Genomic DNA, 25,054 nt, shown 5'->3' with positions numbered 1-25,054 from the left:
GATGGGGAAGGCAGCCCGTGAGGCCGGCAGGCAAGCAAGTATTGCCTCCAAATCAGTAGCCCAACATCGAATTGGGACAATTGAACTTTTCTGAAAGTTAGTGCATAGGCCAGTCATGTTGGCAAAGCAAGTGAGCACCCTCACGAGGTTCTCCATATCCTTGTTGATAGGGGCCATGAAAACTACCGCATCATTAGCATATAAGGAAGTGCGGAAAATTGCCCTCCACCCTCGAATCTTATGAAAGACAGGAAGAGATGGTACGTCCATTTTGCATCATGTTTACCTATTGTTATTTATAATGTTTTTATGCGTAATACTATTTTCTGTAGTAATTCTAATACCTTTTCTCTCATAATATGAGAGGTTCACACAAAGAGGGAGAATATCGGTAGCTGGAATTCTGGACCTGAAAAAGCTACGTCAAGCTATCTATTCTACACAACTCCAAATGAGTTGAAACTTCACACCGAATTTTTATGGAGTATATAAGAATTATTGGAGCAAATAAGTACCAGAGGGGGCCTACCAGGTGGACACAACCCACCTGGGCGCACCAGGGAGCCCAAGCACGCCCTGGTGGGTTGTGCCCTCCTTGGCCCACCTCCGGTGCCCCTCTTCTGGTCTATAAGTCTTTTTGACCTAGAAAAAATAAGGGGAGGAATTTCGGGACGGAGCGCCGACGTTTCGAGGCGGAACTTGGGCAGGAGCACTTTTGCCCTCTGGTGGAGCGATTCTGCCAGGGGAACTTCCCTCCCGAAGGGGGGAATCATCGTCATCATCATCATCAACAACTCTCCCATCTTGGGGAGGGCAATCTCCATCAACATCTTCAACAACACCATCTCCTCTCAAACCCTAGTTCATCTCTTGTGTTCAATCTTTGTACCGGAACCTTAGATTGGTGCTTGTGGGTGACTATTAGTGTTGATTACATCTTGTAGTTGATTACTATATGGTTTATTTGGTGGAAGATTATATGTTCAGATCCATTATTCTATTTAATACCCCTCTGATCTTGAGCATGATTATTATTTGTGAAAACTTACTTTTGTTCTTGAGGTCACGGGAGAAATCTTGTTGCAAGTAATCATGAGAATTTGATGTGTTCGATATTTTGATGATATGTATGTTGTGATTCCCTTAGTGGTGTCATGTGAACATTGACGAGATGACACTTCACCATATTTGGGCCTAAGAAAATGCATTGTAAAGTAGTTATTAGATGATGGGTTGCGAGAGTGACAGAAGCTTAAACCCTAGTGTATGCGCTACTTCGTAAGGGACTGATTTGGATCCAAAAGTTTAATGCTATGGTTAGATTTATTCTTAATATTTTTCTCGTAGTTGCCGATGCTTGCGAGGGGGTTAATCATAAGGAGGAGGTTTGTTGAAGTAAGAACAACACCGAAGCACCGGTCCGCCCACATATCAAATTATCAAAGTAGAAAACACGAATCAAACCAACATGATGAAAGTGACAAGATGAAATTCCCGTGTACCCTCAAGAACGCTTTGCTTATCATAAGAGACCATTTTGGCCTGTCCTTTGCCTCAAAAGGATTGGGCTAACTTGCTCCACTTTTGTTACCGTTACGATTACTTGTTTGTTACCAATTATCTTGCTATCAAACTACTCGTTACTTATAATTTCAATGCTTCCAGGGAATACCTTGCTGAAAACCGCTTGTCATTTCCTTTTGCTCCTCATTGTGTTTGACACTCTTACTTATCGGAAGGACTACGATTGATCCCCTATACTTGTTGGTCATCAAAACACAGTGGGTGGTTGCGAGGTTGAGGATTTTCTGCAATGGATCAAACGCGAGGATGAATAATAGCGGTGAAATAGGGTCACCCTCTCAAAGACCACATGCATGCAAGACTGGAGGGCCAGCCACCCCATTGAGCAAGATCCGTGAGGAGGACGTATGTAGCAAGGTAGTTATCTAGTTACGGAATTTGGGAAGGAGCCTCTTCTTTGTAGGAGATCAATGATGTATTCCCGCCAGACTGAGTCAAAGGCTTTCCTGATGTCAAGCTTAAAGATGAGTGAAGCTGTTTTACTTTTTTGTAGTTTGGCCATGTGGAAAATTCCCATCATGTCGCTTCTGCACTACCTACAGCTCAGAAAGGAGAAAAATCTACGCGACGTGCAGGCCACACAGCAGCACCTTTGGTTGGTTACCTCTCCTCTCCCCTGGGCTTTGGCTGGCTATAGTGCTGCTCGACAACGAGGCGCGGGATCTATGCAGAATTGAAGAAGCGGCTCTACGTCGCGCTCTCTCCGCACCAGTTGCCCTAGCCGGCATATCGTTTTACCAAATCCATTGATGTATTAGTGATCTACTCCTAGCAGTGGCAGTGGCAGGGTCTCATCGTCAACGGTATGACGAGACTGAAAGATGTGCAGCATGTTGGATGTCGTCACTGGGCCCGCTGCAGAAGGGAAGGGTACCGTACTTGTTTGTGGGCTCGACGTGTCATTCTAAGGCATGGCGTCAACAGACGGTGGAAAATTATTAACTCCTACTTCCTTCTTCTCATAATATAAAAAAATTCAAGATATGTTAGCTTCAAAAACGCTCTTGTGTTGTTCAAAACAAAACAAAAATGCTAAGAGTACCATAGGAAACATGTTTAGTGTGCGAATACTAATGCGAATTTAATGGTATGATTTTATGACATATAGGCTATAGCTCATGTTCCATTGGTCAAGTGTGAAAATCTAGAGGTACACGTAAGCCTCATAAAACAGAAGAGAGAGTGTATGTAAGAGCATCTCTAACAGCAGACCTAGAAATGAGCTCAATACCTAAAAGATGAAATATTGAATTTTTTTGGGGTCAAAAAATAGCTCCATCCACAGACCAACAACTGCATGGGAACTAAATTTGCTAGCCAAGACCAAAATATAAGTCTTCTCTAGCACAAAATCTAAAACTAAAAACATGGTCGTGCAAACACTAACCAGTCGAGCAGGAAACTTTCACCCCCAACAATGTTGCCGCATTGCCCTCCGCTGCCGGCCAGTGGGACGCAATGGAAGGCCTCCCCCGAAGCGATCCCAGCTGCCGGCCTTCTTATAGCTCTAGCCGCCCCTCGGCCATCCCTCTCATGCATCAAGTGTGCCGTTGGGCCTGTGCTAGAGACATGGGGACCAATACGGCCCATGACCCTCTAACATGATTGATTTCTTCCTAAATTTTACATGAATAGTGCAGAATTCAAAGTATTGCTCTAACTGCATCCACCTCAACATGCAAACTTAGTGATTGTATTGCGAGCATGGGCCAATGGGAATTGGATAGGGCTCGATTCACCTGGATGAATAAACATGTGAATCCAGTTAGGAGCATCCTAGATTGTGCTCTCGTTTCCACTAATTGGGAGCTTCACTTTCCCCTTGCCAGTCTTCAGGCGGTAACGCACGTTGGCGTCAATCATGTTCCTATTCTCCTCTCATTTGGGGAGCATAAAGCATTGTCCTCCTCCTAGGTTCCACTCAAGACGTATTAGCTAAATCAGAGGTTTCCATAAAGTTGTTCTTTCATAACCAAGTTGAGCAAATGAAAGGGCATTTTCCGCCTGAAGTGTTTGGTGTTGATGACAACGCAACTCGTGGAGTAACCATGTGCTTGAGCTACATAGGCATAACTACATAGCACAAAATGGTTAGGTGCCCCACCGGATGGAAAAGAGCGAAGACGGCATTTTCAACACTTCTATTTTTTTGGTTGTAGAAAATTCATACTATTAAGAGAGGTTCCGCATCGGAAGGTAGGGTGAAATCAAATACATACACAAATACATATTACACCCACTATATAGCCTTCCATTTCGAGGAGAGAACCTCATTTCTAACCTATGTAGGAACTTTTGATATGGAGCATCCCACGATCATCCCCATGGACGCACCTACACCTCCAACGACACCACCTGGACCAATGACAAGAGCCCGAGCCAAGGCTATCGAAGATGAGGTGAACTCACTATTGGGGATCATTGCAAAAATTAAAAAAATTCTACGCATCACCAAGATCAATCTATGGAGAGACTAGCAATGAGAGAGGGGGGAGTGTATATTCATACCCTTGAAGGTCGCAAAACGGAAGCGTTACAAGAATGCGGATGAAGGAGTCGTACACGCAGCGATTCAGATCGCGGTTGATTCCGATCTAAGCGCCGAACTACGACGCCTCCGTGTTCAACACACGTATTGCCTGGGGACGTCTCATCCTTCTTGATCCAGCAAGGGGGAAGGAGAAGTTGGGGAAGAGCTCCGGCAGCATGAGGGCGTGGTGGTGGAGCTTGTGGTTCTCCGGCAGGGCTTCGCCAAGATCAACTACGGAGGTGGAGGTGTTGGGAAGGGAGAGGGCTACGCCAGGGGAAGGGTATGCAGCCCTCCCATCTCCCCTCTATTTATAGGGGCAAGGGAGAGGGGGGCCGGCCCCCTCCAGATGGATCTAGAGGGGGTCGGCCAAGCAGGGTGGCTTGCCCCCCAAGCCAAGGGAGGCGCCCCCTTTAGGGTTTCCCCTAAACCCTAGGCGCATGGGCCCTAGGGGATTTTGGCACCCAGCCAACTTAGGGGCTGGTTCCCCTCCATATTCAGCCCATAGGGCCCTCCGGGGCAGGTGGACCCCCGGAGCCCCTTCGGTGGTCCTGGTACAATACCGATAAACCCCCGAACACTTCCGGCGACCGAATAAGCACTTCCCATATATAAATCTTTATGTCCGGACCATTCCGGAACTCCTCGTGATGTCCGGGGTCTCATCCGGGACTCCGAACAACAATCAGTAACCACATACTAATTCCCATAACAACTCTAGCATCACCGAACCTTAAGTGTGTAGACCCTATGGGTTCGGGAACCATGTAGACATGACCGAGACATCTCTCTGGTCAATAACCAACAGCGGGATCTGGATACCCATGTTGTCTCCCACATGTTCCATGATGATCTCATCAGATGAACCACAATGTCGAGGATTCAATCTATCCCGTATACAATTCCCTTTGTCAATCGGTACGTTACTTGCCCGAGATTCGATCGTCGTATCCCAATACCTCGTTCAATCTTGTTACCGGCAAGTCACTTTACTCGTTTCGTAATGCATGATCCCATGACTAACTGCTTAGACACATTGAGCTCATTATGATGATGCATTACCGAGTGGGCCCAGAGATACCTCTCCGTCATACAGAGTAACAAATCGTAGTCTCTATTCGTGCCAACCCAACAGACACTTTCGGAGATACTCGTAGTGCACCTTTATAGCCACCCAGTTATGTTGTGACTTTTGGCACACCGAAAGCATTCCTACAGTGTCCGGGAGTTGCACAATCTCATGGTCTAAGGAAAAGATACTTGACATTAGAAAAGCTTTAGCAGATGAACTACACGATCTTGTGCCATGCTTAGGATTGGGTCTTGTCCATCACATCATTCTCCTAATGATGTGATCCCTTTATCAATGACATCCAATGTCCATGGTCAGGAAACCGTAACCATCTATTGATCAACGAGCTAGTCAACTAGAGGCTCACTAGGGACATGTTGTGGTCTATGTATTCACACATGTATTATGATTTCCGGATAACACAATTATAGCATGAACAGTAGACAATTATCATGAACAAGGAAATATAATAATAACCATTTTATTATTGCCTCTAGGGCATATTTCCAACAGTCTCACACTTGTAGTAGAGTCAATAATCTAGTTACATTGTGATGAATCAAACACCCACAGAGTTCTAGTGTTGATCATGTTTTGCTCGTGGAAGAGGTTTAGTCAACGGATCTGCAACATTCATGTCCGTATGCACTTTACAAATATCTATGTCTCCATCTTGAACATTTTCACGAATGGAGTTGAAGTGACGCTTGATATGCCTAGTCTTCTTGTGAAACCTGGGCTCCTTGGCAAGGGAAATGGCTCCAGTGTTGTCACAGAAGAGAGTCATCAGGCCCGACGCATTGGGAATAACTCCTAGGTCGGTAATGAATTCCTTCATCCAGATTGCTTCATGTGATGTCTCCTAGGCTGCCATGTACTCCGCTTCACATGTAGATCCCGCCACGACGCTTTGCTTGCAACTGCACCAGCTGACTGTCCCACCATTCAAAATATACATGTATCCAGTTTGTGACTTGGAGTCATCCAGATCTGTGTCGAAGCTAGCATCGACATAACCCTTTACGACTAGCTCTTCGTCACCTCCATAAACGAGAAACATATCCTTAGTACTTTTCAGGTACTTCAGGATACTCTTGACCGCTGTCCAGTGTTCCATGCCGGGATTACTTTGGTACCTTGCTACCAAACTTACGACAAGGTTTACATCAGGTCTGGTACATAGCATGGCATACATAATAGACCCTATGGCCGACGCATAGGGGATGACACTCATCTTTTCTCTATCTTCTGCCATGGTCGGGCATTGAGCCGTGCTCAATCTCACACCTTGCAATACAGGCAAGAACCCCTTCTTGGGCTGATCCATATTGAACTTCTTCAATATCTTGTCAAGGTACCTGCTTTGTCAAAGACCAATGAGGCGTCTCGATCTATCTCTATAGATCTTGATGCCTAAAATATAAGCAGCTTCTCCAAGGTCCTTCATTGAAAAACACTTATTCAAGTAGGCCTTTATGCTTTCCAAGAATTCTATATCATTTCCCATCAATAGTATGTCATCCACATATAATATAAGAAATGCTACAGAGCTCCCACTCACTTTCTTGTAAACACATGCTTCTCCATAAGTCTGCGTAAACCCAAACGCTTTGATCATCTCATCAAATCGAATGTTCCAACTCCAAGATGCTTGCACTAGCCCATAGATTGAGCGTTGGAGCTTGCACACCTTGTCAGCATTCTTACGATCGACAAAACCTTCTGGCTGCATCATATACAATTTTTCCTTAAGGAAACCATTAAGGAATGCCGTTTTGACGTCCATTTGCCATATCTCATAATCATAGAATGCGGAAATTGCTAACATGATTCGGACGGACTTCAGCTTCGCTATGGGTGAGAAAGTCTCATCGTAGTCAACCCCTTGAACTTGTCGATAACCCTTAGTGACAAGCTGAGCCTTATAGATGGCCACATTACCATCCGCGTTTGTCTTCTTCTTAAAGATCCATTTATTTTCTATGGCTCGCCGATCATCGGGCAAGTCAGTCAAAGTCCATATTTCGTTTTCATACATGGGTCCTATCTCGGATTTCATGGCTTCAAGCCATTTGTCAGAATCCGGGCCCGCCATCGCTTCTTCATAGTTCAAAGGTTCACCATTGTCTAACAACATGATTTCTAGGACAGGGATACCATACCACTTTGGTGCAGAATGTGTCCTTGTGGACCTACGAAGTTCAGTAGTAACTTGATCCGTAGTTCCTTGATCATCATCATTAACTTCCTCTCTAGTTGGTGCAGGCACCGCAGAAACATTTTCCTGCGCTGCGCTACTCTCCGGTTCGAGAGGCGGTACTTCATCAAGTTCCACTTTCCTCCCAGTTACTTCTTTCGAGAGAAACTCTTTCTCTAGAAAGGATCCATTCTTGGCAACAAAGACCTTGCCTTTGGATCTGAGGTAGAAGGTATACCCAATAGTTTCCTTAGGGTATCCTATGAAGACGCATTTTTCTGACTTGGGTTTGAGCTTTTCAGGTTGAAGTTTCTTGACATAAGCATCGCATCCCCAAACTTTCAGAAATGAACAGCTTAGGTTTCTTCCCAAACCATAATTCATACGGTGTCGTCTCAAAGGATTTCGACGGAGCCATATTTAAAGTGAACGCGACAGTCTCTAAAGCATAACCCCAAAATGATAGCGGTAGATCGGTAAGAGACATCATAGATCGCACCATATCCAATAGAGTGCGATTATGACGTTCAGACACGCCATTACGCTGAGGTGTTCCAGGCGGCATGAGTTGTGAAACAATTCCACATTTCCTTAAGTGCGTGCCAAATTCGTGACTCAAATATTCTCCCCACGATCTGATCGTAAGAACTTTATTTTCCTGTCACGTTGATTCTCTACCTCATTCTGAAATTCCTTGAACTTTTCAAAGGTTTAATACTTGTGTTTCATTAAGTAGACATACCCATATCTACTCAAGTCATCAGTGAGGGTGAGAACATAACGATAGCCACCGCGAGCCTCAATGCTCATTGGACCGCACACATCAGTATGTATGATTTCCAATAAGTTTGTTGCTCGCTCCATTGTTCCGGAGAACGGAGTCTTGGTCATTTTGCCCATGAGGCATGGTTCGCACGTGCACTACAAGAAATATGTCAACTAGTGACCTTCTGTTAGTGACCTTGGAAGAATTGGTCATAGATCTATGACCATTTGAGACCAATTGGTCAAAAGCTGTTCGGGGGGCTCCAAACCCTAAACTATAACGACCATTTTGGTCAGAAAGGTCGTAATTTCCTTACACGAAATGGTCATAAAGCATCTAGCACAGGTCCGCTGCCTTATTTCTAGCTGATCATGACCAATATAGATGGTCATAACCTTGTAAATTGTGGTGGGTTGCTATGACTAGGCGCCACCTCATCAGTTTTGCCTATGTATCATGTCCATGTGGCAGTTTTTGCCCTAGGTTGTGAAGCAACCTGTATTTCTATCATTCCAACAATTCCAAAAAATCTCAAAAATCCTTTGGGTCATATCTTCGTCAAATATGTAAAAAATCCTTCCATGCCTAGTTCAAAACTAATTCAACAATATTCATTTTCCTATTCTGTTCACAACAACACTTTATGAAGGAAGTGCTATTTATATATTCTTGATTATCCTCGAAATTTCTGGGCACTCTTTCCTATCCAAATCATTGCCTCATGACAAAATTCAGCTCCATTTGCCTAGCAAATCTTCCTCAGCAAATTTCCAAAGTTTTTGTCCACCTAGAAGCATTGGGAAGGAAGTACCTTTTTTATATATCCAAATGGTATCAATTTTCTACAGTGCTTTCCTATGCCCAAATAACAATCCTCCACCAAATTTTAGCTCAATCCATTCATTATTTTGAGCCCAGCTTCAACATTCATATTTTTGTGCAGTGTGATACTTTGCAAAGCAAGTACCACCTAGGATCCTCCTTTTGAGCTGAAAAATTGTGAAGACATTCTTCTTAGTAGATAATCCTCCTCAACCAACACTCACGCCCATTGGCCATGTGCATTTCCCGTACCGCTAATCAAACACTTGGCTGCTAATTCATCTTTGAGAATAGGTCGGTCTCCTCGTGAGATTCTTATGTTGTAATTTTCTTCCTAGCACCTACATGGGGAGTTCACAACCCACTAGACATGCCTGGGCCTCCCAGAACGCATGTCAACACCAAGGTCACGCGGTGACCACGCGGCAGGCATGCGAGTTTATGCGTTTTGGATTTGGGGCCCTGGGTCACCATCCAAACATCGACGTATCGCCACCAAACCATGTATTTTTGCTTAAATAGATACTTATGTAACTAGAAATGATTTTTGGAAAAAATAAAGAGCAAAAAATAAGGTAGGTGCAGTTTAAATTTGACTCGCTTCCTACTGAATTAGCAGAAATTTGTCTTTTTCACCAGAGGTGGATCAAAACATGTGAAACCAACCATTTTGTCAATTGTGCATTAAATATGGCCTATTATTTTATAAAATTGATTAGGTCCAATTTTGCAACAAATATATGGTAGGTCCTTCACAAAAAAACTCATTTCGGGCACTCAAAAAATAGAAAATGAATTTTCCATGCAAAGAAAATGAAAACTCCATTAGGCAACATTGTTTGGAATTCCAAGATGCACCCTTGTGCACAATATGAGATCATTTGAACAAACTATGCCATGAATGTGGACATAAGATTGATCATTTAGCTTGAAAGCCATGAATCTTCACGCATGATAGCTCATTTCTATGAACACCGTTTTAAAATAATTGTCGTATTACAAGTTTATTATTTTTCCTGGAAACTTGGTCACATATAAGGACACAATGCGAAGGTTTTCCATTTTTTTGATTTTTTTGAATTTTTTATGCCCGTTTCAAAATGCGGTCAAAACGGCGGGCTTGACCGTTCCTAGCTAGTGGTTGAATCTTGGAAAACTTTTGACGTTTCTCTGATTAAATAGATACTTATGTACCTACAAATGATTTTTGGAAAAAATAAAGAGCAAACAATAAGGTAGCTACAGTTCAAATTTGACCCGCTTCCTACTGAATCGGCACAAATTTGTCTTTTTCATCAGAGGTGGATAAAACTTTTGAAACCCAACCATTTTTTCAATTGTGCATTAATATGGCCTAGTATTTTAGAAAATTGATTTGGTCCAATTTTGCAACAAATATATTGTAGGTCCTTCACAAAAAAACTCATTTCAGGCACTCGGAAAATGGAAAATGAATTTTCCGTGCAAAGAAAATGAAAAATCCGTTAGGAAACATTATTTGGAATTCCAGGATGCACCCTTGTGCACAATATGAGATTATTTGAACAAACTATGCCATGAATGGGGCCATAAGATTGATCATTTGGCTTGAAAGGCATGAATCTTCACGCATGATAGCTCGTTTCTGAGAACACTTTTTTAAAATAATTTCCATATTACAAGTTTATTATTTTTACTGGAAACTTGGTCACATATAATGACACAATGCTAAGGTTTTCCAATTTTTTGATTTTTTTTGAATTTTTTATGCCCGTTTCAAAATGCGGTCAAAACGGCGGGCTTGACCGTTCCTAGCTAGTGGTTGAATCCTAGAAAACTTTTGATGTTTCTCTAATTAAATAGATACTTATGTACCTAGAAATGATTTTTTGGAAAAATAAATAGCAAACTATGAGGATGTCGCAGTTCAATTTTGACCTGCTTCCTACTGAATCGGCAGGAATTTGACTTTTTCACTAGAGGTGGATCAAGGCTTTTGACACCCAACCATTCGGTTAATTGTGAATTAAATATGGCCTAGTATTTTATAAAATTGATTGGTCCAATTTTGCAACAAATATATGGTAGGTCCTTCACAAAAAAACTCATTTCAGGCACTCGGAAAATGGAAAATGAATTTTCCATTCAAAGAAAATGAAAAATCCCTTAGGAAATATTGTTTGGAATTCCAAGATGCACTCTCGTGCACAATATGAGATCATTTGAACAAACTATGCCATGAATGTGGCCATAAGATTAATCATTTGGCTTGAAAGCCATGAATCTTCACGCATGATAACTTGTCTCTGAGAACACTTTTTTAAAATAATTTCCATATTACAAGTTTATTATTTTTCCTGAAAACTTGGTCACATATAATGACACAATGCGAAGGTTTTCCATTTTTTGATTTTTTTTTTGAATTTTTTATGCCCGTTTCAAAATGCGGACAAAACGGCGGGCTTGACCGTTCCTAGCTAGTGGTTGAATCTTGGAAAACTTTTGATGTTTCTCTGATTAAATAGATATGTATGTACCTAGAAATGAATTTTTGGAAAAATAAATAGCAAACTATGAGGCAGTCGCAGTTCAAATTTGACCCGTTTCCAACTGAATCGGCAGAAATTTGTCTTTTTCACGAGAGGTGGATAAAAGCTTTTGACACCTAACCATTTGGTCAATTATGCATTAAATATGGCCTAGTATTTTAGAAAATTGATTTGGTCCAATTTTACAACAACTATTTGGTAGGTTTTCACAAAAAACCCTCATTTTGGACACTCGAAAAATGGAAAATGATTTTTTCGTCCAAAGAAAATGAGAACTTCCTTAGGCAACATTGTTTGCCATTCCAATATGCACCCTTGTGCACAATATGAGATCATTTGAACAAACTATGTCATGAATATGGCCATAAGGTTGATCATTTGGCTTGAATGCCATGAATCTTCACGCATGATAGTTCATTTCTGAGAACACTTTTTTAAAATAATTGTTGTATTACAAGTTTATTATTTTTCCTGGAAACCTGGTCACATATAATGACACAATGCGAAGGTTTTCCAATTTTTTGAATTTTTTGAATTTTTTATGCCCGTTTCAAAATGCGGTCAAAACGGCGGGAATGACCGTTCCTAGCTAGTGGTTGAATCTTGGATTTTTTTGGTGTTTCTCTAATTAAATAGATACTTATGTACCTCGAAATGATTTTTAGAAAAAATAAAGAGCAAACTATGAGGCAGCTGTAGTTCGAATTTGACCCGCTTCCGGCTGAAACATCGAAATTTTTTCTTTTTCACCAGAGGTGTATAAAAACTTTTGACAACCAACCATTTTGTCAATTGAACATTAAATATGGCCTAATGTATTATGAAAATGGGACAATTGCATTTTTACCCCTAGTTGGTTCCTACCCACGGGTTTTGCCCTTACTTTTCGAGCTTGCTCAGTTTTGCCCTTACTTTTTCCGTCATGGTCCCTCGAATGCCCTTTGACCGTTTGACCAAAACTTTGAAAATTCATAACTAATTCATATGAACTCAGAAAAGTGCAAATAAGATATCAAAATGTTCAGATAAACATTACCTTTATGTGCATATCATTTGCATTCAGGACAAAAGCACCCTTTAAACAACCTGAGGTAATTAATTTTATTAGCATTATTAAAAATAAAAAGGTATAAACCATATTTTTTCATGAATAAAAATTACACGCAAATGTAGGTGATGTTTTCTGAACATCCAGATATCTTATTTGCATTTTTGTAAGTTCGTATTATCTTGTTACGAATGTTCTAACGACTTTGACCATTATTTAGAAACTTCATAACACATTGATACGAACTCTGAAAAATGCAAATAAGATATCAGGATGTTTAGAAAACATCACCTACATTTGCATCTAACTTTTATTCATGAAAAAAATATTGTTTATACCTTTTTATTTTTAATAATGTTAATAACATTAATTACCTTTGGTAGTTTAAAGGGTGCTTTTGTCCTGAATGCAAATGATATGCACATAAAGGTAATGTTTATATGAACATTTTGATATCTTATTTGAATTTTTCTGAGTTAATATGAATTAGTTATGAATTTTCAAAGTTTTGGTCAAACGGTTAAAGGGCATTCGAGGGACCTCGATCGAAAAAGTAAGGGTAAAACTGAGCAAGCTTGAAAAGTAAGGGCAAAACCCGTGGGTAGGAACCAACTAGGGGCAAAAATGCAATTGTCCCTATAAAAATGATCTGGTCCCATTTTGCAACAAATATATGGTAGGTCATTTACAAAAAAACTCAATTTAGGCACTTGAAAAATAGAAAATGATTTTTTGACCAATTTAGATGGTCATAACATCGTACAGTTTTCTGATTGGTCCGTGGACGCATCACGCGGATCATGCATCGAATACCGTCGCATGATCGTGGATCCAACGGTAGTCATCAGCCCTTCCACACCATCCCCGAAACCCTAGCTCTGCCTTGTGGTAATTTTACATCCACCCCCCCGCCTCCTTCTTTCCCTCACTCTCTTCTCCTCCTCTCCCCTTCCAGATCCACCCTCGCCGCCACCAGATCGCTCCTCCCTCCCTCTCCTCTGGCATTACGGCGCCCCAAAGCATGCATGCTCGCCGCATACTCGACGAGAGGATAGAGCTCCCCACCTCTTCTCCACCTCGCGCCTCGCAGTCGTACTACCAACCAACCCCGGCCGACGCAACTCCAGTCACTCCCCGCCACCCGCGATGGTCGCCACGGTGAAGATCCCGCAGTGGCAGCTCTTCATCGATGATGACTGGCGCGCGCCCGTGCTTGGCCGCCGCCTCCCCGTCATCAACCCCACCACCGAGGCCCCTATCGGTCCGTACCAGATCCATCCACCATGCTTTCTCTCTGCTTTCCGTTCGCCCGTGCCGTTGCATGCTCAGCGGTAGGTTTGCACAGGCGAGATCCCAGCGGGCACCTCAGAGGACGTGGACGCGGCGGTGGATGCCGCGCGGGCGGCCCTCAAGAGGAACCGCGGCCGCGACTGGTCCCGCGTGCCCGGCGCCGTCCAGGCCAAGTACCTCCGCGCGATCGCCGCCAAGGTACTACTCTCCCGCTGCTTCCGCACGCAACTACAACAATAGGCCATGTGGTTGCGTATGTAGATATGCTTGGATAGGTGAGACTGGTCGAGTTGTATTTTACCAAATATGGAGTAGCAGCTACCGGCGCGTAGTGGGATCTGAGCATGGGATCGGAACTGAACCCAGTTCCGGAACCATCACATGGTGTTGTAGTTAGGCTGGCTTCTCAGATGGAACATGCCTTTACCTAGGTCTGGGTTGGTGAACATGGTCTTCTTAGCTATGCTTATTTTCTGTTTTAATGTCTGTATTAGTTCCCTCTGCCATTAAGGGCATCACTAAGAAGTCTAAATCAAGTTCCCCAATGACTGTTAACTTATTTTCCATGGAGTGCAATTTGAGTTCCGAGCCTCAAATTATCAGGAAAGTTGCAGTCCCTTCTACAACAACTTTATCAATCCAATATCTTATTACAAATCCATTTGGCCAGTTAGATCTTAAGCCTTTGCAAGCTTGGATGATAAGATCTATTGTGTGAGCATTTTACTAAATCCTTCTAGTACCTCCATTTGTGTTTTATGATAAACTGATGTGTAACATTTTGCATAGAAGCAATTATCTTTCTCTGTATTCAACAATGAATTATATAACTGAGATTTATTTTGGTAGGTCCGTGCTGTTAATGAACGAATGCTAGGAGGGGGAGGTGTTGATGGAGGTATAAACTAGCTTCCGACGAGATGGTGTGTATTGTACATACCCCTCTGTGATTTATGCACTTCACATGCATTTTCCCCATCACCCACCAACAGTAACATGCTAGTTGTATGTGTTGCAGCCATTCTTGCACTTGATTTCAAATCTGAGTGTGGTTTGTTTCTCTACAATTTTTTGGAGTGTGGGCTATTTGATCTGACGTGGCTCGTCGACGCAGGGTGATCGAGGAGAGGGGAGAGGCCTGGGCGAGTGGACCGGTCCGATCGGTCAGGGTGGCGACCAATGAGCTGAGGATGTCGAGGAGGGCGGTGAACCCCGGCGGTCATGGAAAGGCGGCTGGACATGTGTAGGTGCCTCGTCAACCCGTGAAGTCTCACAGGATAATTAATCTGGTTCCCTTTTGATCTCTTCGCATCAATTCTGCTGCACATCCCAGTAATCCTAGATTAATTTGGTTCTTTTGTTTTACTTATTGCAAGTGACACTGCTCTGGCCATTTCTGCGGCTTATGGGATGCCTGCTATCACGAGATATCTCCTGGGTCGTGGTGCTGATCCAACTTGGACGGTGGAACAAAGAAACAATGAGTTTCTGTGCGACAACTTTGAGGATTGGATTATAACGTGAATTGGTTTCTGATACTCTGTCGCTCAAGTGTTAATTCTAGTCTTGTTTGCTCACCATTCGATGACTTTTGCTATTATTATAGTAGGCACAATCAGCATGACTTCTTATGTGTTTCTTTTGCTATTATTATAGTAGGGGGCTGCTATTTCTTTATTAGAACAAACATGAAATTGGTTGCTCTATTAGGCAACTCATTTTTTGTGTGCTATTCCTGGAGCTTCGAGTGAAGAGTAGGCTTGCAATGCCTGCCTTTTTTGTGTGCTATTTTTTTGCGTGCTATTCCCTAGTTTGGGATTTTCTCCCAATTCCTAGGCATCTAGTTCCTATACTAATATACTTGTACTGCTCATGCCGCTGTTGCTAGTGGTCTTGTAGCACAGCACAACACAGCACTTCTAGTTCCTATACTAATATACTTGTACTGCTCATCCAACTCTACTGATACATGTTTACACTGTTAATTATTGGTGAATGGTGATATCTGTGGTCACGAGATCCTCGATTGCATCTGGTTTCTCAGTGCCATTTCCGCGGTTTGCAAAATGTTGTGATGAATCATGAAATCTACGACGTATGTCAGACTTCAGAGATGCCATTTGTCATTGATGAGAAGATATTTCATATTCTGAGCAATAATGTTTTCATTTCATACCGATAGTTGCCAAACTATAAATTGTTATAGCCTTTTTTCTTGCTGCCGATGCATGCTTATATGTTTGAGGGTAAAGTGATGAGGAATAAACCATCAACAATATGATGGAGCTCTTCTCCTCTGATACTTAGTATTTAAGTCTCTGATGGTACCTCAACACCCTGATATGTTTGTGGCTTTCTATGCTATCCACATACTGAAGGAAGTCCTGCTATCTTCACAACAAATATAATTTTGCTTGAACTAGTTTGTAAATTGAACTATCTCCACAACAAAGATATTTACCATTTGTAGTTCCAATCTAAAGTGTTGCTTGATTTCGTTTGTGGTTCAAGTGATGATGAGAAACTGCAACAATATGACAGGAGTTACACTCCTATGATTCATAGTTTAAAGTCTGATGATTTCTTATCTTCAAATAACCGTTGTCTTGTGAAATGCAATGTTGCTCACGTTCTTGTTTTCTTACAAATTGCTTGATGCAATTTCAAGGGCAGGTTTCTTTGACACTGAGGGAGTATTGTCTTAGTACTTGTATATCCATCAGCTGTTACTGTGCCTTTGTGGCGCAGTCTGAATCCCTGTAGACTGATCATATCTGAAGCATGAGTGTCGGTGTCAAAACCGGCGGATCTCGGGTAGGGGGTCCCGATCTGTGTGTCTAGGCCGGATGGTAACAGGAGACGAGGGACACGAAGTTTTACCTAGGTGCAGGCCTTCTCGATGGAGGTAAAACCCTATGTCCTGCTTGATTAATATTGATGATATGGGTAGTACAAGACTAGATCTACCACGAGATCGAGGAGGCTAAACCCTAGAAGCTAGCCTATGGTATGATTGTTGATGTGTATATTGTTCTACGGACTAAAACCCTCCGGTTTATATAGACACCTGGTAGGGTTAGGGTTACATAGAGTCGGTTACAATGGTAGGAGATCTGTATATCCGTATCACCAAGCTTGCCTTCCACGCCAAGGAAAGTCCCTCCCGGACACGAGACGAAGTCTTCAATCTTGTATCTTCATAGTCCAGGAGTCCGGCTGAAGGTATAGTCTGGTCATCCGAACACCCCCTAATCCAGGACACCCTCAGTAGCCCCTGAACCAGGCTTCAATGACGACGAGTCCGGCGCGCATATTGTCTTCGGCATTGCAAGGCGGGTTCCTCCTCCAAGTACTTCATAGAAGATTTTGAACACAAAGATAGTGTCCGGCTCTGCAAAATAAGTTTCCACATATTGCCATAGAGAGAATAATATTTACACAAATCTAGTCTGCTGACGTATTCCATAGTGTGACATCACACCACGGCCAAGCTTTTATTCGACCTATTTTACTGTCCCATCTCAGCGCGTTATGCGAGGCAGTTTCCTTGGCACGTCTTGCAAAAGTAGAGATCGTGTCCCCTTATTCCGGGATTCTCATCAATACGGGTGAGGGTAACCCAGCCGCGCCATTGATTACGGCGCTTGGAGATAAGCGAGTTTTACCAGGCTGTGGGGACATGTAGTTGCGTCCACCCATATAAGGGGATAAGGATCCACCTTTTCACCTACGCCTTCTTCCTCCTATGCCTATCCATTCTCGCGCACTCGAGCTCCAGCGTCCAAGTCCGCACTCCCCACCTCAACCTTCTCCAGCCATGTCCGGAGCGGGAGGCAAGTGGATGGTCTCCTCCGTCACGGAGGGACACATCAAAAAGCTGAGGAAGGCCGGATACCTGTATAACGACATCGCGTACCGGCTTCCCGAAAAGGGGTAGCTCATTCCCACCCCTAGGCCCCATGACAGGGTGGTGTTTCTCCCCCATTTCCTCCGCGGACTGGGCTTCCGTCTCCACCCATTTATCCGGGGGCTCATGTTCTACTACGGCCTGGATTTCCACGATCTGGCCCCAAATTTTGTCCTCAACATCTCGGCATTTATCGTCGTGTGCGAGGCCTTCCTCCGCATCCGCCCCCATTTCGGCCTATGGCTCAAGACTTTCAACGTCAAGCCGAAGGTGGTGCGCGGCAGCCAGGCAGAGTGCGGAGGCGCCATGGTGGGAAAGATGGCCAATGTCCTCTGGCTCGAGGGCTCCTTTGTGGAGACCCTGAAGGGGTGGCAATCAGGGTGGTTTTACATCACCGAGCCGCGTGACGCCGAATGGGTCACACCCCCCGAGTTTCGATCCGGACCCCCCACGCGCTCACCTCCTGGAAGGAGACGGGCATGTCTTGGGGTAAAAAAGGAGAGCTGACCGGACTCCAAATATGCATCCAAACCCTGGCAGACAAGAAGCTCAAGCTTGTCACCGTAGTCCAGGTTATGCTCATCCGCCTGATCATCCCGTGTCAACAATGGGTTTTCAACCTGTGGGAGTTCGACCCGGCACGGCACCAGACTCTAAGCAGGCTCTTCGACATGACGTACGAAGATGCCTGGAAGGTTCTTTTCAAAGGCGCCGAGGCTCCCGCATCCTCTACCGAGGATCACGGATTCAACGCGCAGCGTCACGCTCTCGCGGTAAGCTGTTTTTTTCCTTTTACAGGATATTAGTATTTCATAGTTTGACTCCATGCGGGATCTAAACTCCCTTACCTTTGACAGGATTGGCAGGTGACATCTAGACAGATCAACTATCCGGCTCCTTTGCCCGAAGGCCCAGCGGACGCTCGCCTGGCGAAGCTGCTGGTTCCGGCACCCTATGTGGTGCCGGAGAAGAAGGCCGCAAAAAAGGCCGCGGGGACTCGAAAGAGTGCCCGGCACCAGGAGGTGTCGGATCCATCATCCGACGGTTCCGAGGCGCATTCCTCCCGTGCGGAAAAGGAGGAAGAAGAAGAGACCTCTCCCCCTCCAGCGGGAGGAGAGAAGAAAAGGAAGGCCACCCTCTCTGGGGAGGCCGGAGGGTCCAAGAAGGGAAAAACCCTTCCTCCGGACTACTCCACCGACGCCGACGGCGGAGAGGAGTGGCAGCCCAGGGCCAAGCCCCTGGCAAAATCGTAAGTATCCAGATACCAGAGTAATTCATAGTATTCGTTTATTGCACAGCTTTCCCTTACGTCGAATATGTTTATGCAGCCCACCCAAAGACCAGCTCGACGCGACGTTGGGTGGCTCACTGGACTCGTCGGATGTGAACTCGCTTCCGATGGCTTCCTCCCCCTGTCCTATGGACGACACCGAAGTGTAGTCCCAACAGGTTCCAAGCCGGGAGGAGGTGGTCCTGGATGCGTCGCAAGGCGGCCTCCCGGACTCCAGGAGTAAAGGGGCTGAAACCCCCCAGGGCTCCAAGTCCGGCTCTAGGCCGGACACCACTCTGGAACCTTCAAAGGTTCCAGAGTCAGGTGGGGTACCTACTTCCAAGAGGAGCAAGTCCATCGTGCCGGCGGCCCCCGTCCAATCGGAGGCGCCGGACAATATGTTGGAGGTGCTCCAAGGCGCCTCCATCGACGAGGGACACCGCACTATTATGAGTGCGGTGGTCCAGAAGGTTCAGTCTGCCAAGAGCGGACTGACTGAAGCTTGTGCTAGCCTTTTGACAGGCTTTGAGGTAAGAATGTGTAAATAATAGTACCGCATAGACAGTAGCCACTGATGCTCTGTTTGGCGTTCGGGAAGAAAAGCCGAATAGAGGATCAACTAGAATTCGCAGGAGTCTAACAAAAATGAGTCAATATGCATATGCAGGCTTGCCTGCTTGCGTCTGCCGCACTGACTGCAGAGGTGGACACGCTAAAGCAGAACCTCAAGCGGTCCGAGCAAGAGCTCGGTCGTGCCAAGAAGCAGCTCGAGGACAATGAAGGTAAGAAATACCTTGTTTTTGAATATATATATATATATATATATAAAAAGGTGCAATTGCAAAAAATGACAGGATTATCGTGGCTAATGTAGGGGCCACTATAAAGTGGCGACCCTTAAGCAAGTGTTGGTCGAGGCCGAGAAGAGGTTGTCCTTGGAGCGCACCGAGCGGGAGAAGTATGAGGCCGAGGTTGGCAAGGTGCGGCAAGAGCTCCAGGCTCTCATGGAAAAACATGAGAGTTTGGAGCTTGACTCAAAGACGCGAGCGTCTGAGCTCGCGGTGGCTATTGAAAATGCCAAGTCTGCCAAGGCCGAATCCCAGAAGACCCTCCAGGAGTTGGAGGAGGTGAAGAAGATAGCGGAGGGTAAGGCATTCTTTATGCAAAGAAAACACATAAACGTGAGTTATTTGTTACTTACCCGAATCCGGAGCTCTCCAGGAGCGTTCGCAGATCTCCCCTGGAGTGTGTCCGATGCCGCCGCATTCTATCGAGCCGAGGAGGGCAGCTCGACAGAGAAGGTGTTCTGGTCTCAGTATGCTGAGGCCGGACACCCCGTGCCCCTGAGCGACCAGCTGAAGCAACTGGTCGAGCTCCACAAGGCGGCCGAACAGGCCATGAAGGGCCTCATAGTTCGGCTGTGGCCTGGAGAGGCTCTACCTGGGAGCTATTTCGGGCTGGTGCAGCGGCTGGTGGAGGCCTGCCTGAGGCTTGAAGACATCAAGCGCTTCGTCTGCATTGAAGGTGCCCGTAGGGCCCTTGCCCGTGCTAAGGTGCACTGGGGCAAGCTGGATGCTGAGAAGCTTGTGAAGGACGGGCCACCACCGGGAAAAGAGCATCGCTAGCCAGAGAATTATTATAAGGATGTTCTGAAGGGTGCCTGCCTTGTTGCGGATGAATGTACCAAGGATGTATTTTTTGAGTAAAACTCGCTCGTGGTATCTTCTGCGCTGAAAACTTGTTCATATGCGCTAAGCAATGCTGTTGGAATTTAAAATATTACCTTCTGTGCGGCTGTTTATCAATACTGAGAGATGGTGAGTCGTCGGCTTCTGCCCCGTGCCGCTAGTGCTGGGGTGTTCGGGGATGAACCTGGGCGCTCTTTTTCCCATGTTTGGGTCCTTCGAGGGAGGTGCTTAGCCCAACGAACAAGGCAATCGGACTATAATGCGTGAACACTCTCACTTAACCATAGAATTCTATAATTTTAAATTTCGGTGAAGCCCCTAGTATTCGGAAGACCGAGTTCGGGGCGCTATCCACGCCTTGGCCGGATAGAGCCGGCTCCTCACCCTAAGCGGCATAAGTCTTTAGGGACTCGAAAAACCTCTCGAACAACGACCAGCTCTCGCTTCATCATGACAGTCAGTTTTAGCTTTCTCCACTAAGGTGCTCGACCCAGCTCAACTGGGGCACAATCGCAGTGGTTCTCCTAGTGCTACCTTAGCCGATATAGCGGAACGTAAGGCACCAAAACATAGGAGCCGGGCAAACCCAACTATTGACCCAAGACATGATTCGGAGCCGATGCATATAATGATATAAGTTCGGGGTGCCACACTTGTTAAAGTGTTCAGACTTCTCACACCATATTGAGGGGTACTAAAGCCCCTGGCGTATTTTGGCCGTACCAACGTGTACGGGTGCAACATGTCGTTAAGGAACATATATAAAAAAAGGTAATGCAAAGATAGACGAAAGCTATGCATTGTTTATTAAAGAGGGCTGCGATCAAAGCAGAACGATACAAATAATGCTATAAGCAAAAGGTTGGACTATTTAATATGTCCATTTCAGGGGAAAGCTGCGGAATAGTATGCGAAACGGGTATACTGCTCGTGATAGAGACCACCTGGGAGTTCCGTATTGCGGCGTGGTTTGTCTGCATCCCTGGTTCTTGCATCGTTTGTGCGGCAATTGAACTGCCGAAGAGGCCTTCTGAAGAATGGAGTCGTGAAAGTAAGAGAAAATTAAAAAATCGGCAGCCCCTGGTACAGTTTAAGCCGTGCTCCGGGCGTGCCATGATGGTGCCCCTCCCCCTGTATCCATGGTATTTCTATAGCGTAGTTATGTATGCGAAGTACTGGCGTCGCCTTTTTGCGAGGGTTGGCGTTGGGGCCGCATTGCTACGCCTGCTCGGATCGTGCCAGGCGGTCTTATTGTAGGTTACTCCAGGCGTGCTTGACGGTGTCCGGTCGTTTAGTGGCCGGACTGGAGAACTGCCTGGAGAGGCTGCTTTGTACTTCCGCTGCAAGGGCCGCCATGTGCTCCTCCGTTCGGAGGGAGCGTTCGGTGTTTCCATTAACCGTAATTACTCCTCGAGGGCCTGGCATCTTGAGCTTAAGGTATGCGTAGTGCGGTACCGCATTGAACTTAGCGAATGCGGTTCGCCCGAGCAGTGCATGATAACCACTGCGAAACAGGACTATGTCGAAGATTAACTCCTCGCTTCGGAAATTATCCGGAGATCCGAAGACCACTTCAAGTGTGACTGAGCCTGTATAGTTGGCCTCTACACCTGGTATTACGCCTTTAAAGGTCGTTTTGGTGGGCTTAATCCTCGAAGGATCTATGCCCATTTTCTGCACTGTATCCTGGTAAATCCGGTTCAGGCTGCTGCCGCCGTCCATGAGGACTCTAGTGAGATGAAATCCGTCAATAATTGGGTCTAGGACCAATGCCGCGAACCCGCCATGACGGATGCTAGTGGGATGGTCCCTTCGATCAAAGGTGATCGGGCAGGAGGACCATGGGTTGAACTTTGGGGCGACTGGCTCTACCGCGTATACGTCCCTTAACGCGCGCGCTGCTCCCTTTTGGGGACGTGGGTTGCATATATCATGTTCACCGTCCGCACTTGTGGGGGAAAACCCTTCTGTCCACTGTTGTTCAGTGGCCGGGGCTCCTCGTCGTCATCGCTATGCAGCCCCTTGTCTTCATTTTCGGTGTTTAACTTGCCTGCCTGCTTGAATACCCAACAATCCCTGTTGGTGTGATTGGTCGGTTTTCGGGGGTGCCATGTATCTGGCACAAGCGGTCAAGTATTCGGTCCAAACTAGACGGGCCCCTAGGATTCCTTTTGAATGGCTTTTTCCGCTGACCGGATTTAGAGCCTCTGAATCCGGCATTAACTGCCGTATCCTCAGCATTGTCGCCGTTAATGCAGCGCTTCTGCTTGTTGCGACCCGACCTGCCACTACTGTCCCTGGTGTCCAAATTACTAGGGTTCTTGGTCATATTGTTGCTACGAGCAAGCCAGCTGTCTTCTCCCGTGCAAAAGCGGGTCATGAGTGTCGTGAGTGCTGCCATAGATTTTGGCTTTTCCTGTCCAATGTGCCGGGCCAGCCACTCGTCGTGGATATTGTGCTTGAGGGCTGCTAGGGCCTCAGCGTCCGGACAGTCGACTATTTGATTTTTCTTTGTTAGGAACCGTGTCCAGAATTTCCTGGCCGATTCCTCTAGCTGCTGAATTAAGTGACTTAGGTCATCGGCGTCTGGGGGTCGCACATAAGTGCCCTGGAAATTGTCGAGGAATGCGGCTTCCAGGTCCTCCAAACAACTGATTGATCCTGTTGGCAAGCTGTTAAGCCAATGCCGAGCTGGTACTTTAAGGTTGAGTGGGAGGTATTTGATGGCATGGAAATCATCACCGCGGGCCATGTGGATATGAAGGAGATAATCCTCGATCCATACCGCAGGATCTATTGTGCCATCATATGATTCGATGTTTACGGGTTTGAAACCCTCGGGGATTTGATGATCCATTATTTCGTCTGTAAAGCATAGTGGGTGTGCGGCGCCTCTGTACTGGGCGATATCATGACTTAGCTCCAATGAGCTGTGTTCGGCCCTGCCGAATTTGTGGCCGGCATGACGGTTACCGTCTCGAGCCGTAGGGCACCCACGCGATCCGTAGATCGATCGTGTTTGTCTTGCCTTGTCCTCCAACATGTCTCGTAAGTCCGGCACATATTCCCGTGGCTTGGTACGGGGTGCGGCTTGAGTGGAGGGTCGGGAGGCCTCTCTGTCGCGGCCATGAGGTGGCCGGTCGGCCGCATCAAGTGCTTCCTCCTGTAATCGGGGTAGCAACCTGCGCTTTGGGTAGCTCTTGGAGGGGCGTTTGAGTTTATGTTCTTCGGCCACAAGGACTTCGGTCCATCTGTCGACCAGCAAATCTTGATCAGCTCTAAGTTGTTGCTATTTTTTCTTGAGGCTTCTTGCCGTGGCCATAAGCTTGCGTTGAAAACGCTTTTGCTCGACGGGATCCTCTGGCACGACGAATTCATCGTCGTCGAGGCTTGCCTCGTCTTCGGAGGGAGGCATATAATTATCGTCCTCGACCTCTCTGTCTGCCGCTCTCTCATGAGGGCTGGTTTCTCCATCCTCCTGTGCTAAGTCTTGCTTGAGGGGGTTTTCTTCGGCACTTTCCGGAGTATTATTATCTCCCATGCTGGAATCACCGTATTTGTTTTGGCGGGATTTTGAGCTGCGCCGCTGACGTCGGCGCTTAGGCTGTTTCTTGGAGGGGTCATCCTCCGCTGTTCCATCGCCATGTCCCTCTTTTGGGGTGTCCATCGTGTATATGTCATATGACGAGGTGGCTTTCCAGGGCCTAGTAGGCGCTGGTTCTTCATCATCTCCTTCATCGGCGTCCATACCGTCGATGTCTTCGGAGTCGAAGTAGAGCATGTCGGTTAAGTCGTCGATAGTGGCTACAAAGTGGGTGGTGGGTGGGCTTTGAATTTCTTCATCGTCCGTACCCCAACCTTGCTGACCGTAGTCCGGCCAGGGCTCTCCTGATAAAGAGAGAGACTTCAGTGACTTCAGGATATCGACGAAAGGCGAGTGCTGAAAGATGTACGTGGCAGTGAACTCCATGATCGGCGCCCAATCGGATTCGATCGGCAGGGGCGCGGAGCGTTCGGAGTCCGGAGAGGAGTTCGGCTCCTTGGAGCCACGAGTCTCGCGGAGTGTGGGGCTGGTGTTCGGCTCAATCGCCGTTGGGATCACAGCCCCCGAGGCGGCGTCCAACCACCCATCCTCGATCGGCGCGGTTGGCTCCGAATTAAGGGTCGAAGCCGATGCGGGTGCAGCCTCCAGCGCACTGCTCAGCGGCAGAGCTAGATCATGCTTGTCGTGACAGTGCGGCGCGCTCGGCAGTGGCTCGAATCCGTCGAAGATCAAGTCCCCACGGATGTCAGCCGTGTAGTTAAAACTTCCAAATCTGACCTGACGGCCAGGGGCGTAGCTTTCGATCTGCTCC

The 25,054-nt window shown here is 46.0% G+C and overlaps 2 non-coding genes and 1 pseudogene across 2 annotated transcripts; all 3 read left to right on the top strand.

The window, feature by feature from the left end:
* Positions 1-15,897: 15,897 nt before the first annotated feature.
* On the top strand, positions 15,898-15,994 carry LOC123155140 (small nucleolar RNA R64/Z200 family). Its single transcript, XR_006477254.1, has one exon. It is a non-coding gene; the product is annotated as a small nucleolar RNA R64/Z200 family (small nucleolar RNA).
* Positions 15,995-16,078: 84 nt separating this feature from the next.
* On the top strand, positions 16,079-16,163 carry LOC123155132 (small nucleolar RNA Z199). Its single transcript, XR_006477247.1, has one exon. It is a non-coding gene; the product is annotated as a small nucleolar RNA Z199 (small nucleolar RNA).
* Positions 16,164-16,337: 174 nt separating this feature from the next.
* Positions 16,338-16,416, top strand: LOC123155130 (uncharacterized; annotated as a pseudogene).
* The last annotated feature ends 8,638 nt before the right edge of the window (positions 16,417-25,054 follow it).

The sequence above is a fragment of the Triticum aestivum genome, chromosome 7A, assembly GCF_018294505.1.
Source record: "Triticum aestivum cultivar Chinese Spring chromosome 7A, IWGSC CS RefSeq v2.1, whole genome shotgun sequence".
Classification (NCBI taxonomy): domain Eukaryota; kingdom Viridiplantae; phylum Streptophyta; class Magnoliopsida; order Poales; family Poaceae; genus Triticum; species Triticum aestivum.
This window is presented reverse-complemented; position numbering and strand designations above follow the sequence as displayed.